Source organism: Saccopteryx bilineata, chromosome X (assembly GCF_036850765.1).
Source record: "Saccopteryx bilineata isolate mSacBil1 chromosome X, mSacBil1_pri_phased_curated, whole genome shotgun sequence".
NCBI lineage: Eukaryota > Metazoa > Chordata > Mammalia > Chiroptera > Emballonuridae > Saccopteryx > Saccopteryx bilineata.
Window position 1 is genome coordinate 133,540,372 of NC_089502.1, and position 15,273 is coordinate 133,555,644.

At 46.9% G+C, this 15,273-nt stretch overlaps 1 long non-coding RNA gene across 1 annotated transcript; it reads left to right on the forward strand.

Annotated features, from left to right (window-relative positions):
• Positions 1-8,024: 8,024 nt before the first annotated feature.
• Positions 8,025-14,311, forward strand: LOC136316908 (uncharacterized). Its single transcript, XR_010727818.1, has 3 exons — positions 8,025-8,069; positions 10,420-10,561; positions 14,240-14,311. It is a non-coding gene; the product is annotated as an uncharacterized lncRNA (long non-coding RNA).
• The last annotated feature ends 962 nt before the right edge of the window (positions 14,312-15,273 follow it).

Below are 15,273 nucleotides of genomic sequence, written 5' to 3' on the forward strand. Positions count from 1 at the left end.
ATCTAATAAAAATTTGGTGTTGTCCCGGAGGACAGCTGTGATTGGCTCCAGCCACCCGCAACCATGAACATGAACGGTAGGAAATGAATGGATTGTAATACATGAGAATGTTTTATATTTTTAACGTTATTATTATTTTTATTAAAGATTTGTCTGTGAGCCAGATGCAGCCATCAAAAGAGCCACATTTGGCTGGCTCATGAGCCATAGGTTTCAGACCCCTGCTTTAACCTGTCATTTATGTGCCTTCCCTGTCACTCCACCTCCCACTCTCCTAACTTAATTTCTCCTTTGCAACCACACTCAGAGTCTGTGGACCCAGGACAGGTGTCTCCAGATCAGAGGCGTTTCCTGGGCTTCTTGCCGGCCCCCAGCCGGTTACCTGTGGGAGCACCTGAGACTTGGAGTTTCTATAGGGCGAGCTCCCTGTTCATATATCATCGTGTTCCCCTGTGGGGTTTCAGAATCAGAAAGCCTCGTGTTTGGGAGCACCAGTGTACCTGACACTGTCACGTACTTGTTGTGTCCTGGTACACAGAGAACTCTATTATTTATATATTTATTTTTTTAAGAGTGAGAGAGAGACAGGAAGGGACAGAGATGAGAAGCATCAACTCATAGTTTGGCACTTTAGTTGTTCATTGATTGCTTTTTCATATGTGCCTTGACGGGGTGGGGGGGAGCTACAGCAGAGCAAGTGACCCTTGCTCAAGCCAGCGACTTTGGTCTAAAGCCAACGACATTGGGCTTAAGCCAGCGACTTGTGGGCTCAAGCTAGTGACCATGGGGTCATGTCTATGATCCCATACTCAAACCAGCAACCCTGCACTCAAGCTGGTGAGCTGTGCTCAAGCTGGAGACCTCGAGGTTTCAAACCTGGGACCTCAGCATCCCAGTCCGATGCTCTATCCACTGTGCCACTGTCAGCCAGTCTCCGTTATTATTTCTGATCATACTAAGCCATTGCTTAAAAAATGTCTGCCAAATGAATGACCCACCAGTGTCCATCCAACAATTTCCAGTGAACGTCAGCCAGTGACCATCATAGCCATTTCTGGAAGAATGGTGTGCCATACTCTTAAGCTGGAGGGGCATATTTAGAGCATTTCCATTGCCACCAGGATGCAGGAGGAGGAAGGCTCAGAGCTGCACCATCTGTCAAGCAAGGATATGTGCTCATCAATTCCTGCCTGGAAATGTGAGCTCATTCTTCACCCACCACGTTTCTCCCCAGGCACCGTGTGTGCACGGGTGTGTCTCTCATCTGTTCCAACTTAATTTTTTTTGCTATTGCTGTTGTAAAAACTGACTCCTTTTACAGTTTAATGAGCTTTTGCTTATCGATACACTACTTTTGTCTCTGAATACAAAGGACTATAAGGTGACCGTGTGATGGTACTCAGAATGGGTTCAGACTGTCCTGACTAAGCGTATGTCAAGGATAACAGTTGGTCACCAGAAAACTCGCTGGGCCATGGCACCACGCCTGGTGCAGACTGAGTTTAGATTCTGGGGGTTGGGGGAGTGCCTCTGATTTGAGCTTGCTCCACAATGTCACCACTCCCAGACGGGTACTCAGTGGGTGTGTGGGGACCCACAACTGTGCCTTACCATCCTCTGCCTTTCCTGGGGGTGTTGTGAGCATGTCACGTGGGCAGCGATCAGCCCCTGCACAGTCCCCGTCAGCACTGGTGCCACCAGGGGCTCTTGGTGGCTTGGAAGTGCTTCGGGAATTGGGACCCTCAGGGTGTGACATTGCCACGACCTGGCCAGGAGTTTTGTTTTGCTCTCAAAGTGGTTATCCGCCGAGCCATGCCTTCATGCATGGCTGCTCCATCTCCGGGGCAGACATCAGGGGGGTCTGCCGTGGGGACTCGGAACACATCGGAACGGGTGTGTGACGCTGGCATCATGATACACACACGTCTCGGTGTGCCTGTGGAACCCTGTGGCACTGTCTGCTGTGTGCTTGTGCATGTGTGTGTGTGTGTATGTGTGTACTTGTGGTATTACCACTTTTCAGAACATACTGTAGATGCGTCAATAGGCGTTTCTACGAATGTTAACAGAGAGAAAGACTGTTTGCTTTTCTTTTGCACTGTCGGGTTACATTCACATCACCTGGAATGGACAAAGCTTGTTTCCTAAACTAAATAGCAAGAGCTCTTCTGCTAATACAGGGACAATGATGACGATGATGGCCATGTTTTGTGTGTGCTTTTTCCCTCATCTAGGCGACAAACATGGCCCTGGAGACAATTGTGGGTCATAGGCACACCTGATATGTTAAATATCAGGTGCAGAATTGTCAGCCCATTGGCTCAAGATCACAGACCTTGTGTGTCCACGCTCCATGGCTGCTGTGACCAGGAGCCACACATCTGGTGGCTCAGAGCAAGGCAGATTTGGTATCTCATTGTTTCGGAGTTCAGGAATCCAAAGAGGGTCCACCAGGGCTAAAAGGAAGTGTGAGCAGGGCTGTTGCTTCCTGAGGGTTCTAAGGGGGACTGTGTTTTCTCGTGTTTTCCCACTTCTGTGTCCCTGTCTGTGAAGCTGTCAGCGTAGCCTCTTCCAGCATCTCTGACCCCAACCTCCGATTCCAGTGTCATTTGCTCTTTGTTCCCTCATAAGAGACCTTTGTGAGCACCCTGAACCCAGTCAGGGAATCTAAGATAACTTCCCCTTTGTCCCCAGAAGGAACTGCATCCCCACATTTTCGGGACTTGGGGCACAGACAACATGGGGTGCCATCCGTTTTCTTCCTATGGCCGGTATGACTCAGGCACGGAACTTGAACACTGCATCCAAAGTCATTGGCACGAGTCCTTTGTTCCTGTCAGATGCGAGTGTCCCTGTTGACAAAGCCATTGCTCATGACCTCCGGCCATGTTGGCCTTTCCTCATGTACAGTAATATCATATGCTTTTTTTTTCCTTTTTAACACAGTATTTTCTATGGTCTCACAAAATTTTCATGGCGTCCATATAATGAGAGCGCTTGGGTTTTCCAGACCGGATGTGGAAGGACCCCTCAAAGAGAGCCCACCTGCACACAGAGAAAACTGACATCTCCCTGTTGTCTCTCCCCCCTTGGCGTTGAGGGGGAAAAGCCAACAACTAGGAAGGAGGAACCCGTGTTCCGGGCCTTCTCCGCTGGCCGGGCGTCCTCCAGGCCGGGCTGGAGATTGATGAGCCCACCAGCAACATGGACATCTTCCCTACAGTGGTCCAGCTGGCCGGGTCCCCGCTGCCTGGAGACAGGGACTGTGGCTCGGAGACTCTGGGGGTGGGCTCGGTCAGATCTCGCTGTCACCGGGGTCCTAGTCTGCCTGTGTGAGGCCGTGTCCCCTTCCGCTGGATGTGGTAGCCTCATCTAGGGATGGACTCACCAGCGGGTCCGGTGCCTGTAAACCCCCCTCTGCCAGTCCCGTTATCCCAGTGGGGAGGAAACCCGCAGGCAGTGATGTAGAGGGCAGCGTGGACAGGGCCCCTGGAACCTCCCAGGACCCTCCCACACATGGTCACCCCGTCCAGCGGGTCTTCATGGCAGCAGCGACACAGGCAGACGGCTCCCGGTTCCAGGCTCTTCTCCCAGCACGTCTTCATTTCGCTTCATTTCTCCCGTCCCAAATGCAATGCCTTTTCCTTCCACTTCAGCATAACTTCCTATATGTGACGTGGCCAGCGGTTCTGTCTCAAGTGTAATTACGTTGACAGACGGGGGTCATTCATTCTGGGCTGGTCTCAGTGTGGCCGGTTTTGCTGATGGTTTCCAGGTTTCTTCTTCTTTTTTTTTTTTTTCATTTTTCTGAAGCTGGAAACAGGGAGAGACAGTCAGACAGACTCCTGCATGCACCCGACTGGGATCCACCCGGCACGCCCACCAGGGGGCGACACTCTGCCCACCATGGGGCGATGCTCTGCCCATCCTGGGCGTCGCCATGTTGCGACCAGAGCCACTCTAGCGCCTGAGGCAGAGGCCACAGAGCCATCCCCAGCGCCCGGGCCATCTTTGCTCCAGTGGAGCCTCGGCTGCGGGAGGGGAAGAGAGAGACAGAGAGGAAAGTGCGGCGGAGGGGTGGAGAAGCAAATGGGCGCTTCTACTGTGTGCCCTGGCTGGGAATCGAACCCGGGTCCTCCGCACGCTAGGCCGACGCTCTACCGCTGAGCCAACCAGCCAGGGCTAGGTTTCTTCTGTAGGCACGTCTCCCCATCACACGTACACACACACACACACACACACACACGCACTCACACAGGCTCACACGAGAAGGGCTGCATCGTGCAGATCACTCGTTCTCAGATGCCGTGCTGTCCAGATCTGCAGACACCCTCTAATGATCAGGGAGCCCAAAGAGCTGCTGTTTATGTGGGTTTTTTTCTCTCCATGTTTATTGTGTTAGCACTGAAGCCAGAAAAGCCATTTTAAGACAGAAGAGCACCCAAACACAGGTTCCATGGGCTGGCAGAGGGATGACCCAGCACTGGCCATGAAGCTGCCACAAAAGTCCCCTGCATGCTGTGGGCCCATAGCCGAGAATGTTCCAGCCCTGAATGGCAGTAGTGCTGAGGTTGAGAATTACTGACTGAAAACTTATTGTTGTCATAGGAAACCTCATCAAGACTTTTCCATGAAAAACATTTGGACAGTATCCTCATATCTATCTATCTATCTATCATCTATCTATCTATCTATCTAATCTATCTATCTATGTATCTATCTATATTTGTGCCTATCTACCTACATAACTATCCACCCTCTTTCCTTCTTTCCTTCTTTCCTTCCTTCCTTCCTTCCTTCCTTCCTTCCTTCCTTCCTTCCATCCATCCATCCATCCAGCTATCATGCATCATCTATTCATCATCCATCCATCCATCCATCTATATAGATAGTTTCATCTACAAATTTGATACAGTGATATCTACTCTTCTGAAAGTAGCCTTAACTCTTTCCCACTACAACTCAGCTTCCCTGAGTTCTTTCTTGAACATTAAATTTATACTCCGCAGAAGAAACTCACTCAGAAGATTGGACAGAAGCTATTTAGACGAGCAGTTCAACAGGTGCCCTCACTCTTGTCTGTATGTTTGGTGGGAACGAGGGGACTTCTGTTTGGAAGAGCCGTAGCCTGCCACTACAACCTTGTAATTCTCAGCAAATGTTCTGTGTCTGGCGGGCGTATTCCTGACCCATCGGACCTTGGAGGGAGATGAGAAGGTCGTCACTGCAAGGTTTTGACTCAGGTATTCTGGGGTCACAGCTAAGGGATTCTTGCTTAGCAGAGCCTCGACGCGGCGGTGAGAATGATTGTCTAACTCGACCCCATGGCATGGCTATGAGATGTCTCTCTGCGGTGGATGTCTCTCCATGAGATGTCTCTCTCTTTCTGAATGAGTCTTTTGGATTTCTTTGCTTTCGTGTGAATATCACATAGGTAGCACACCAACACTGTGCCACAAAGGAACCTCTTTGTCAGGCCCATCAAAAACCTTCTCTTCTGTGCCCCTCCAAACCCTTTCCTTCTGTGATCTCCAAATCCTTCCCATGTGGGCCAGGCTAAGGCAGGTGGGAAGGACATTCCAAGTCGATGGTGCACTGGCTCTGAGCTGGAAGAGAGAGGGCACATGCACGGATAAAAGTCACAAATAACTGATCTTGTCTGATATACGAAGCTTCTTCCTGGGCCATGGGATCCTACCTGAACTTGGGGGAGGCCACTCCTTGGAAACAAATTGTTAACATCACTGTGGTTGCAATGAGTCCATAACCCAAGGGCATTCACCTCCCTCTCCAAGTTCTAAAAGATCTCAGTGAACACTTTCCACAGAATCACACAGACATTACTGGGAGCTCACACACTTGTGCCGCAGAGGCTGCTATCTGTGCAAACCTGGCTGCAACCTTGACTTTGTTTACAGAGCTCATCCCCTTGGAAAACAACGCTCCTCCTGGACAGTGTCTGAGCTCCAATTCTGCAAACCAGGCCACGATCACGGTCAGGTTTGATACCGTACCACCCGTAAGTGCTGTGCATGGGGAGTGTGGTGCCCCCAGGTCATTGCCACGGTTAAGGCCTGGCTTAACACGAAAAAGCTTGACCTCACTGGGCTGGGGCCCTTGGACTGGCTCCCTGCTGTTGGACGGCCATAGGGGAGAGGAAGGCTCAGTGCTGACCGGCCTCGGCGCTGAGACTGGCATCCCCGCCAGACAAGTACAGCAGGCTTTGCAAGGATTGCTCCCTTTTTGCAGAACGAGATGCTGGGGCAAAGTCGCATTAAAGCCCTTTTCAGAAACTCTCACAGGCTGGAAGTGGATGTCCCTGCATGCAGGTAGGAGACTGGAGGGGGAGTTGGCAGGGTTGCGAACAAGGCATTGCACTTGTCCGGGGACAGAATGGAGGCACAGCCCTAAGCCATGGGCTCGCACCTGCACCGGTCTCTTCTTTGCAACTAAGTTGGTAATATTTATCATTGTAATCAGCAGACTGCTGAGGTCAAAGGACTTGTTTGCGGCGACCTTAGCCGGGCCCCGCGGTCCTGCCGCTCGCCCTCGGCGCCCCCCCCCCCGGTCCAGGGGTCCCCTGCCCCCCGCACTGCCCTCGGGTTCGGTGGGGCCGCCCCGCACGCTCCCCCGGGTCCGGCGCCGGGCCGATCCTGTCCGACCGTGTCCCGGTTCGAAGCTCGGCCAGCAGCCTCCCGAGCAGCTTCTAGCGGTGGGTGGGGCCCGGCTGGAGTCCCGGGCGCGCGGTGGGCGCGGGGCGGAGTGTGTGCGGTCCGTGCGGTCCGGCTGAGACTCGGCGGAGGGCCCTCCGGGGACAATCTGAGGCTGGAGGGGGTAGGGAATCTGAGGGGGGGAGTGTAACCTGGGGGGCCTGAGGAGAGGGAGAGAAAGCACCGCTTTCCTGGGCGACGCGGTCCCCTTCCCTGTGGCAGCGCTCCGGCGGCGGGTCTGACGGGCCCCCAGGCGGGTGGGACTCGGGCTCGGACTCCGGGCTCCCCTGCGGGCCCCACGCCTCGGGCGGCGGCGGGCGCCGCGAGCCCCCTGCCCGGGCTCCTAGCGGCTGCTGCCCGCTCCCCTCCTCCTCTCCTGGCTCTGAGCAGCAGTGACACAACGTTCTGTAGAAATATGGGAAATGATTGTGAAAAGGAATGGATAAGATAGCGAATTGTTTCGTTACAACGTCTTCCGAGGTTGAGATGACGCAGATACATAAGAGGGAAAGAAAAGGACGCTGCTGCCCGTTTGGTTGAGAAGTCCGTCTGTTCTGTGGGGGTCGCTCCCTGCCTCCCTCCCGGGCTCTCCGGGAATCCGACTGCTCCGGGTATTAACCTGGCTTCATGTTTCTACATCGTGACTTCTGCAAGCGTTCGCGCCATGTTTTATACAGCAAGGGCGATGGCGCAGTTCAGGGCGGAGGGACGGCACACAGTTTAGGCAGCGCTGTCCCCCGTCTGGCCGATTTTGAGGTCTCTGAAATACCCCACAGGTGGTGGAAGTGCTGCTTTTGAGACCTCACGGGGGTTTTGGTTTGTCTGTTTATTCAGTGAGGGAGGAAGGCACAGACAGACTCCCGCATGCGCCTGGGATCCGGGATCCATCTTGCAAGCCAACTGGGGACGCTGCCCATGGCGGGGAGCGGTGGAGGGGGTAGAGGGGAAAAGGAGGTGGGGGGTGTTGCTCTGCTTTTGGGCAGTCAAGCCATTTTAGCACCTGAGGCAGAGGCCAGGGAGCCATCCTCAGTGCCTGGGCCAGCGGGATCCTGTAGCACCATGGCTGCAGGAGGGAAAGAGAGAGAGAGGCGAGAGGGAAGAGTGGAGAAGCAGGTGGACGCTTCTCCTGTGTGCCCTGACCAGGGGTCGAACCCAGGACTTTCACGTATTGGGCAGAAGCTGTACCACTGAGCCACCGGCCAGGGCCCCATAGGGGTTTTACAAACTGTTCAGTGTACGGACACACAGTTTTGTTTTAAAAAATTTTGGAATTGCCTCATTGTAACCTGCCCTCTTTTGCTGTGTGTTTCTTGCAGTTGGTTTTTGGGTGAGAGGCCGTGTTCATCCTTCAGCATTGCGGTAAGTGGAAGGCAAGTGAACTCATTTACCTTGGGAGCAGAATCTGCAAGTGACTTTTGGGAAATGTCTAAAAAAATGTCTTATAAACACTAGGTGGCTTTTTCTTCTTATATTATCAAAAATTTTCTATCGTAAAATATAAATAGGGTTCATTTTCAGTAAATTCATTTTGCAGGATTTTGAATTTACCAAATTATATTAACGAATTTTGCAAAATCTAGTCATGGTTGGGCTAAGAAAATGTTGCATGAACTTTATTTATCTTTGGGAAGAAGCAAAAGGGAAATAAAGTTTATGCTGTGCCTGTTATGGACCAGACATGATGCTGAGTGCATACTATGTCATTTGGTCTTCACATCCCTGTGAAGTAGATATCTGAACTTGACAGGTTCACAAATTGAGGGACAGAGAGATTAAGTCCCTGCCTAAAGCAAAATAGCAAAATTTGCAATTTGGTTTTCGATTTCAGTATTTCTTAAAGCCCAGTATTTGTATGATGGCTTGGTACTTGAGATTTGTTTACAAGAGATGGTTGTTGTATCTGCGTGTCCAGGTACATAGTGAGTCAGATTTACATGCTGTGACTTTGAGGACATGTGCCTGTGCTCCATGATGAATCGTTCTGTTGGGAGAACGTTGTAAATATCCAAATAATAAAGTAATACTAGCTAACAATGGGTGTCCTTGCTCTGCCAGTCATTGTTCTAAGCACTTAACATACGTTAATTTAATCCTCATAACTCCATCAAGTTGGTAGTGTTATATCTGATTTATAGAATTTTTTTTTAAAAAGCCACAGAGAAATTAAGTAAATTGTCTGAAATTACACAGCTAGTAAGTGGAGGAGCTTGGACCCAAACCCAGGTATTCTGAACCCAAGCCTAAGGTCTTAAATGTTTCTGAAGTTGTCCCTGTGTAACTAGCCGGTGTGTGAAAGTTACCGTAAAAGCAGTCAGGTGTGAGTGTTCTGGCACTAGGGAGAGCAGTGGCACTTCCAGACAGGGTGACATCGCACCTTTGCTTTGTGAAGAGGGAACTGGAATGAAGTCGGGGAATTGAATAGGTTTCCCAGGTGGAGTAATGACAGGTTGTCTCGGGGCAGAGGGTTTGAAAGGAGGGAGAGGTTCAGAATGCAAGATCGGTTGATTTGTGTGAATGGGCCACAGAGGTAGAAATTGAGTTGGTAGACTAAATGCTTGCTTCTGTGTCTAGCTACAGCCAGGATTTGCAGTATTATAACTATCCAGTAGAGAATTAATTGATTGTAAGTATATAACAGTGCTTGGCAAACTTTGTCTATAAAAGGCCAGATAGTATTTTATGCTTAGATTCGGGGGAGAAGTTGTAAGATGTGACCTCTGAGAGGTGTGGAGGCTTCTGAGTATACTTTGTAAGGACCTTAATAGGAGTTTGAATTTTATATTGTCACCGTTATAAAGAAATTCTTTGTGATTTGAATAATAAATAATATGTAAGGCACACGGACTCTGGAGGCAGACTACACCACACTTACTAGCAGTGAGACTTGGGGAAATTAGCTAAACTTTCTTTGCCTCAGATTTTTCTTAGGGAAAATGGCAATAATGATACAACCTTCCCTGTAGGGTTGTCGGGAGTAACACATCTAGTAGGGCTTAGAAAACACTGCCTGGCAGAGTAAGCAGTAAAATATCTCTTAGGTATTCTTATCTCTACCTTGTGGTATATTCCAGATTTTCTATAGTGAATCCATATTTAATGAAAATTACATATATAAATCTATAAAGCAAAACTGTTAAAAAAAATACAGTGAGAGTATAAAATACTATTAGAGTTGGAAAACTTGCGCTTGCTGTTCTCATTCTGGGAGAGTTCAAGTAGAGGTGCATGATTCAAGTAGAGCTGATTTTGTAAGAGCAGAACTTGAGAAGTGACTTGAACACCCATGAGTAGGGACTGGTTAAACAAATCACGGGTATCTGCATGGTAGGAAACGAAGCAGTAGTTAAAATGACAGCGGTGTATGTAAAAATACTGGTTTTGGAAGCCTTCTTCCACTGTGAACTGATCCCCTGCAGGGGTTCCTGTACAAAAGCAGTGAGGATCCTGTTCTCTCCTTTTCAGCATTTACTCTGTAGCTTTTATATTGTGAAGCATTCACTTCACTCTTGGGAGTGTGTTTGATCCTGATTTTTATTCCTCTGTGTGGGGAATACAGCCCTTCAGATTTTAAAGGTTTATTCTAAATCACGAACGGAAAATTTCTAAAGTTCACCCTGTACTCCAGTTCAGTTTGAGTTGGCATTGTGAGAACGTGCATCCTAAGTTTATTAATGCAGCTGTTAGAGTAACTTGTATGCGTTCTTTTCAGGAGTAGGTTTACCAGTCCTAGGTGACCAAGCACTGTCACAAGTAAGCCCTCCAGTGAGTTTCAAACACTTAGGCCCACCTCAGAGAAGTGGAGTTGCTCCTGTTGCACCAAGATGTCTAGCTGCTCCAGTGAAGACGACGTGGTTTGTATTTCACATTAAAAAAAATCTGTTCTTGTCTTTTTCTCGAGCCGTATTTCTTTTCTAAATTGAATTTCATTTCACAGAGAAATGCAGAGATCGTAAGCATACAGTTCATGAGTTTGTCAGTGATCTCTAAAGCTGTGTGAACATTCACGCACAAGTTCCTTTGTAACCAGATCCTGACACTCCTTTTTGGTAAATGCTCAGGAGCTGAATTGCTAGGTCACAGGGTTGATGTGATTATAACTTTATGAGAATCTTCCAGTTTTTCAAAGTGGTTGTGGTCTTTTACATTCTGTCCCATTCTGTGCTTCTTGATCTCTGAAGTGGAATAAAAACACACATTTTTAAGCTATATGTAATTTGGCTTAACAGAAAACACATTACTTACGTAAAGATGTGGATATTCCTGCCACCTAAGTGGTATAGGCCATTTTCTTTAACTTCCTTAGTCTTAATGTTTTTCACACTTGGAGATAATGTTAACCATTTACAAAGAGTTATTTTTCTGACATAATTATTTGAAAGTACTTGGAAAAGCATAAAGCAGTATATGCAAGGGTAAGTTTGTAATCATCTATAGCAGTTCCATATTATTTTGATTATATCTTTGAAACAGACATGCATAGCTTCAAAGTATGTTTATTTTAAAATTATCCTTACAGTTCATAATTTATTCTTTGAATAAAGAGTTATTAAATGAAATTAAATAGTTATTTACTATGCACTCATTTAAAACATTCCAAAAATATTTAAAGTAATTTAGGGATTAATTTATCAAGAAAAAAGGTAAGGGATTGAGAAATACAGATTGGTAGTTACAAAGTAGTCATGGGAATGTAAAATACAGCCTAGGGAATATAGTCAATAGTATTGCAATAAGTATGTATGCTGCCAGGTGGGTTCTGGAAGTATCAAGGGGTCACTTTGTAAAAGTATATCATTGTCTAACCACTGTGGTGTGTGCACCTGAAACTAATATCAAACAATATTGAATGTAAACTGGAATTGAAAAAAAAATTTTAAGTGCTCTTGGGGGAAAAAAGAAAATGAAAGCCTTGGCTAAAAAAAAGGAATTATGTAGTGTGACCAGGGAGTAGCACAGTGGGTAGACCTGGGACCCTGGGAGCCCGTGTTCGAAACCCCGAGGTCACTGGCTTAAGCTCAGGCTCATCTGGCTTGTCGGCTTGAGCGTGAGATCATAGACATGACCCCATGGTCGCTGACTTGAGCCCCAAGATCGCTGGCTTGAATCCCAAGGTCACTGGCTCAGCTGGAGGCTTGCGGTCAAGGCACGAATGAGAAGCAATCATTGAACAACTAAAAAACTGCCATAACTGCAAGCTGATACTTTTTATCTCTCTCTCTCTGCCTGCCTGTCTCTCTCTCTTTCAAAAAAATTGTGTAGAAATACCTAGAATTGAAGAAGTTTTATGATTATTGTTTTGCTAGCAATAATTACCTTATGTGCTATTAATTAAAGCTTTGTTAATCAGAAAAATAGAAGTTTAATAAAAATTAAAAGAAAGGAGGTACTTAAGTGTATCATATTTTGTCCACAGAGTGGCACTGTTGGGTGATTTAAAAATCAAAAGTCATGTAACATGGTTCTTTGTGATGAGAATTTTTTTTTTTTTTTTTTTTTTTTGTATTTATTTTTTCCGAAGCTGGAAACGGGGAGAGACAGTCAGACAGACTCCCGCATGCGCCCGACCGGGATCCACCCGGCACGCCCACCAGGGGGCGACGCTCTGCCCACCAGGGGGCGATGCTCTGCCCCTCCGGGGGGTCGCTCTGCCGCGACCAGAGCCACTCTAGCGCCTGGGGCAGAGGCCAAGGAGCCATCCCCAGCGCCCGGGCCATCTTTGCTCCAATGGAGCCTTGGCTGCGGGAGGGGAAGAGAGAGACAGAGAGGAAGGAGGGGGGGGTGGAGAAGCAGATGGGTGCTTCTCCTGTGTGCCCTGGCCGGGAATCGAACCCGGGACCCCTGCACGCCAGGCCGACGCTCTACCACGGAGCCAACCGGCCAGGGAAATAGAATTTATTTTATTTTATTTTATTTTATTTTTATTATTATTTATTCATTTTAGAGAGGAGAGAGAGAGGGGAGAGAGAGACAGGGGGGAGGAGCTGGAAGCATCAACTCCCATATGTGCCTTGACCAGGCAAGCCCAGGGTTTCGAACCGGCGACCTCAGCATTTCCAGGTCGACGCTTTATCCACTGCGCCACCACAGGTCAGTGATGAGAAATATTTGCTGTTACAGCAGTTCTTGTGCCAGATTACTAGACTTGTCTTTCTACCCTGAGGCACACAAAAGGTTAAGCTTGATGGAAATGAATTCTTAAGTGTAGTTGGGTTAATGAGAAAAAGTTTTGTAAGTACTTCTTTTCTGGTCACCATAGCAGTTACTTACAATGGACAGAGTCCTTTAATACCACAGATAGGCTTTTGGAGTTTCTTGAGAGTGAAATTGAAGTCCTCAATTTTTCTTTTGGTTCCATCTTTCACATTTCCTTTTAATTTATTAATCTTCCTTCAATTATAACTCGAATATCTACTTGTGATGATGATAATGGCGTTCTTTATGCATTTGAAGCAAATACTGCAAATACCCCTGTAGGTAATGTAAATTGACATTTGCCTAATATAGTAACATTTATCCATTTTAAAGAGAAAAATGTAAGTTCTTTATATCCTGTAGAGTGCCTAAACCATACCCAAGAAAGGATTACTCTCCTGAATTTCTTTACCTCCTTTCAGTAAACAATAAACATTTAAGAATTTTACTGCCCTCTTTTCCTTATATGGTAGGAAATTGAGAGCAATACTCATATTCAGTGCAAAGCTCTTTAACTGTTGATCCTTCTAATATAATAAGTTATTTTTTAATCCTTCTATTAAGTAATATTAATCATGTCTATTATCATATTAATGTAAAGATTTTTTAAATAACTTTTTTATTAATTTTAATCAGGTGACATCAATAAATCAGAGTACATATGTTCAAAGAAAACATGTCCAGGTTACGTTGTCATTCAATTATGTTGCATACCCATCACCCAATGTCAGATTATCCTCCGTCACCTTCTATCTAGTTTTCTTTGTGCCCCTCCCCTCCCCCTCCCCCCAACCACCACACTCTTGTCCATGTCTCTTAGTCTCGTTTTTATGTCCCACCTATTTTGTTTTTCTACAGAGACAGAGAGAGGGGCGGATAGGACAGATAGACAGGAAGGGAGAGAGAAGAGAAGCATCAACTCTTTGTTGCAGCACCCCAGCTGCTCACTGATTGCTTTCCCACATGTACCGACCAGGGGTAGAGGTGGGGGGTCTACAGCAGACCAAGTGACCCCTTGCTTAAGCCAGCAAACCTGGGATCAACCTGGTGAGCCTTGCTCAAACCAGACGAGCCCGTACTCAAGCCAGGGACCTCTGGGTTTCAAACCTGGGTCCTCCGTGTCCCAGTCTAATGCTCCATCCACTGTGCCATCACCTGGTCAGGCGTAAAGGGTTTTGTTTTTGTTTTTTTCATTTTGTCTCTGCTTTAGATTAAGACTACTGAAACAAATTTAGTGAAAAAATATTTAAATAAATATAAAGAATTTTTTATACTTGTTTTCAGTTTGGCTATTTCAGAAGTAAACCATTTACACTTAACATTTAAAATCTTAACAGCAAAGCGTTCAGCCTTCCACATTGTATGAAGAGCGAGAAAAACTAATTGAAGATATGCTGAAATGTTGCCAGGTTCAAAAGTTCTGTCTGTCAAATATAGTGTTCTAAAATATTTATATTAAGCTGAAATGCTCTGTCATATAAAGTATACAATTAATTGAAATTTTGTTGTGTTAAATTACTTATGATTATCACACTATTGTGATCATTTTTTAAAATTTTCTAGTTTAATTATATAGTATCTCCAGGTGAAATTTTCAAAATAGTAATATGTAGATTTTATATAACTTTTTAAAAAGTCCTTAACTGATCAACTGTTATGTCTTTTTCATCTAGATCAGGGGTAGTCAACCTTTTTATACCACCACCCACTTTTGTATCTCTGTTAGTAGTAAAATTTTCTAACTGCCCACCAGTTCCACAGTCATGGTGATTTATAAAGTAGGGAAGTCACTTTACTTTATAAAATTTATAAAGCAGAGCCCTGGCCGGTTGGCTCAGCGGTAGAGCGTCGGCCTGGCGTGCGGGGGACCTGGGTTCGATTCCTGGCCAGGGCATATAGGAGAAGCGCCCATTTGCTTCTCCACCCCCGCCCCCCTCCTTCCTCTCTGTCTCTCTCTTCCCCTCCCGCAGCCAAGGCTCCATTGGAGCAAAGATGGCCTGGGCGCTGGGGATGGCTCCTTGGCCTCTGCCCCAGGTGCTAGAGTGGCTCTGGTCGTGGCAGAGCGGCGGCCCGGAGGGGCAGAGCACCGCCCCCTGGTGGGCATGCCGGGTGGATCCCGGTCGGGCGCATGCGGAAGTCTGTCTGACTGTCTCTCCCTGTTTCCAGCTTCAGAAAAATACAAAAAAAAAAAAAATATAAAGCAGAGTTGCAGCAAGTTAAAGCATATAATAATAATTACTTACCAAGTACTTTATGTCAGATTTTTGCTGTTTGGCAGAATAAATCTTTATGAAACAACTTACTATAGTTAAATCTATCTTTTTATTTATACTTTGGTTGCTCTGCTACCACCCACCATGAAAGCTGGAAC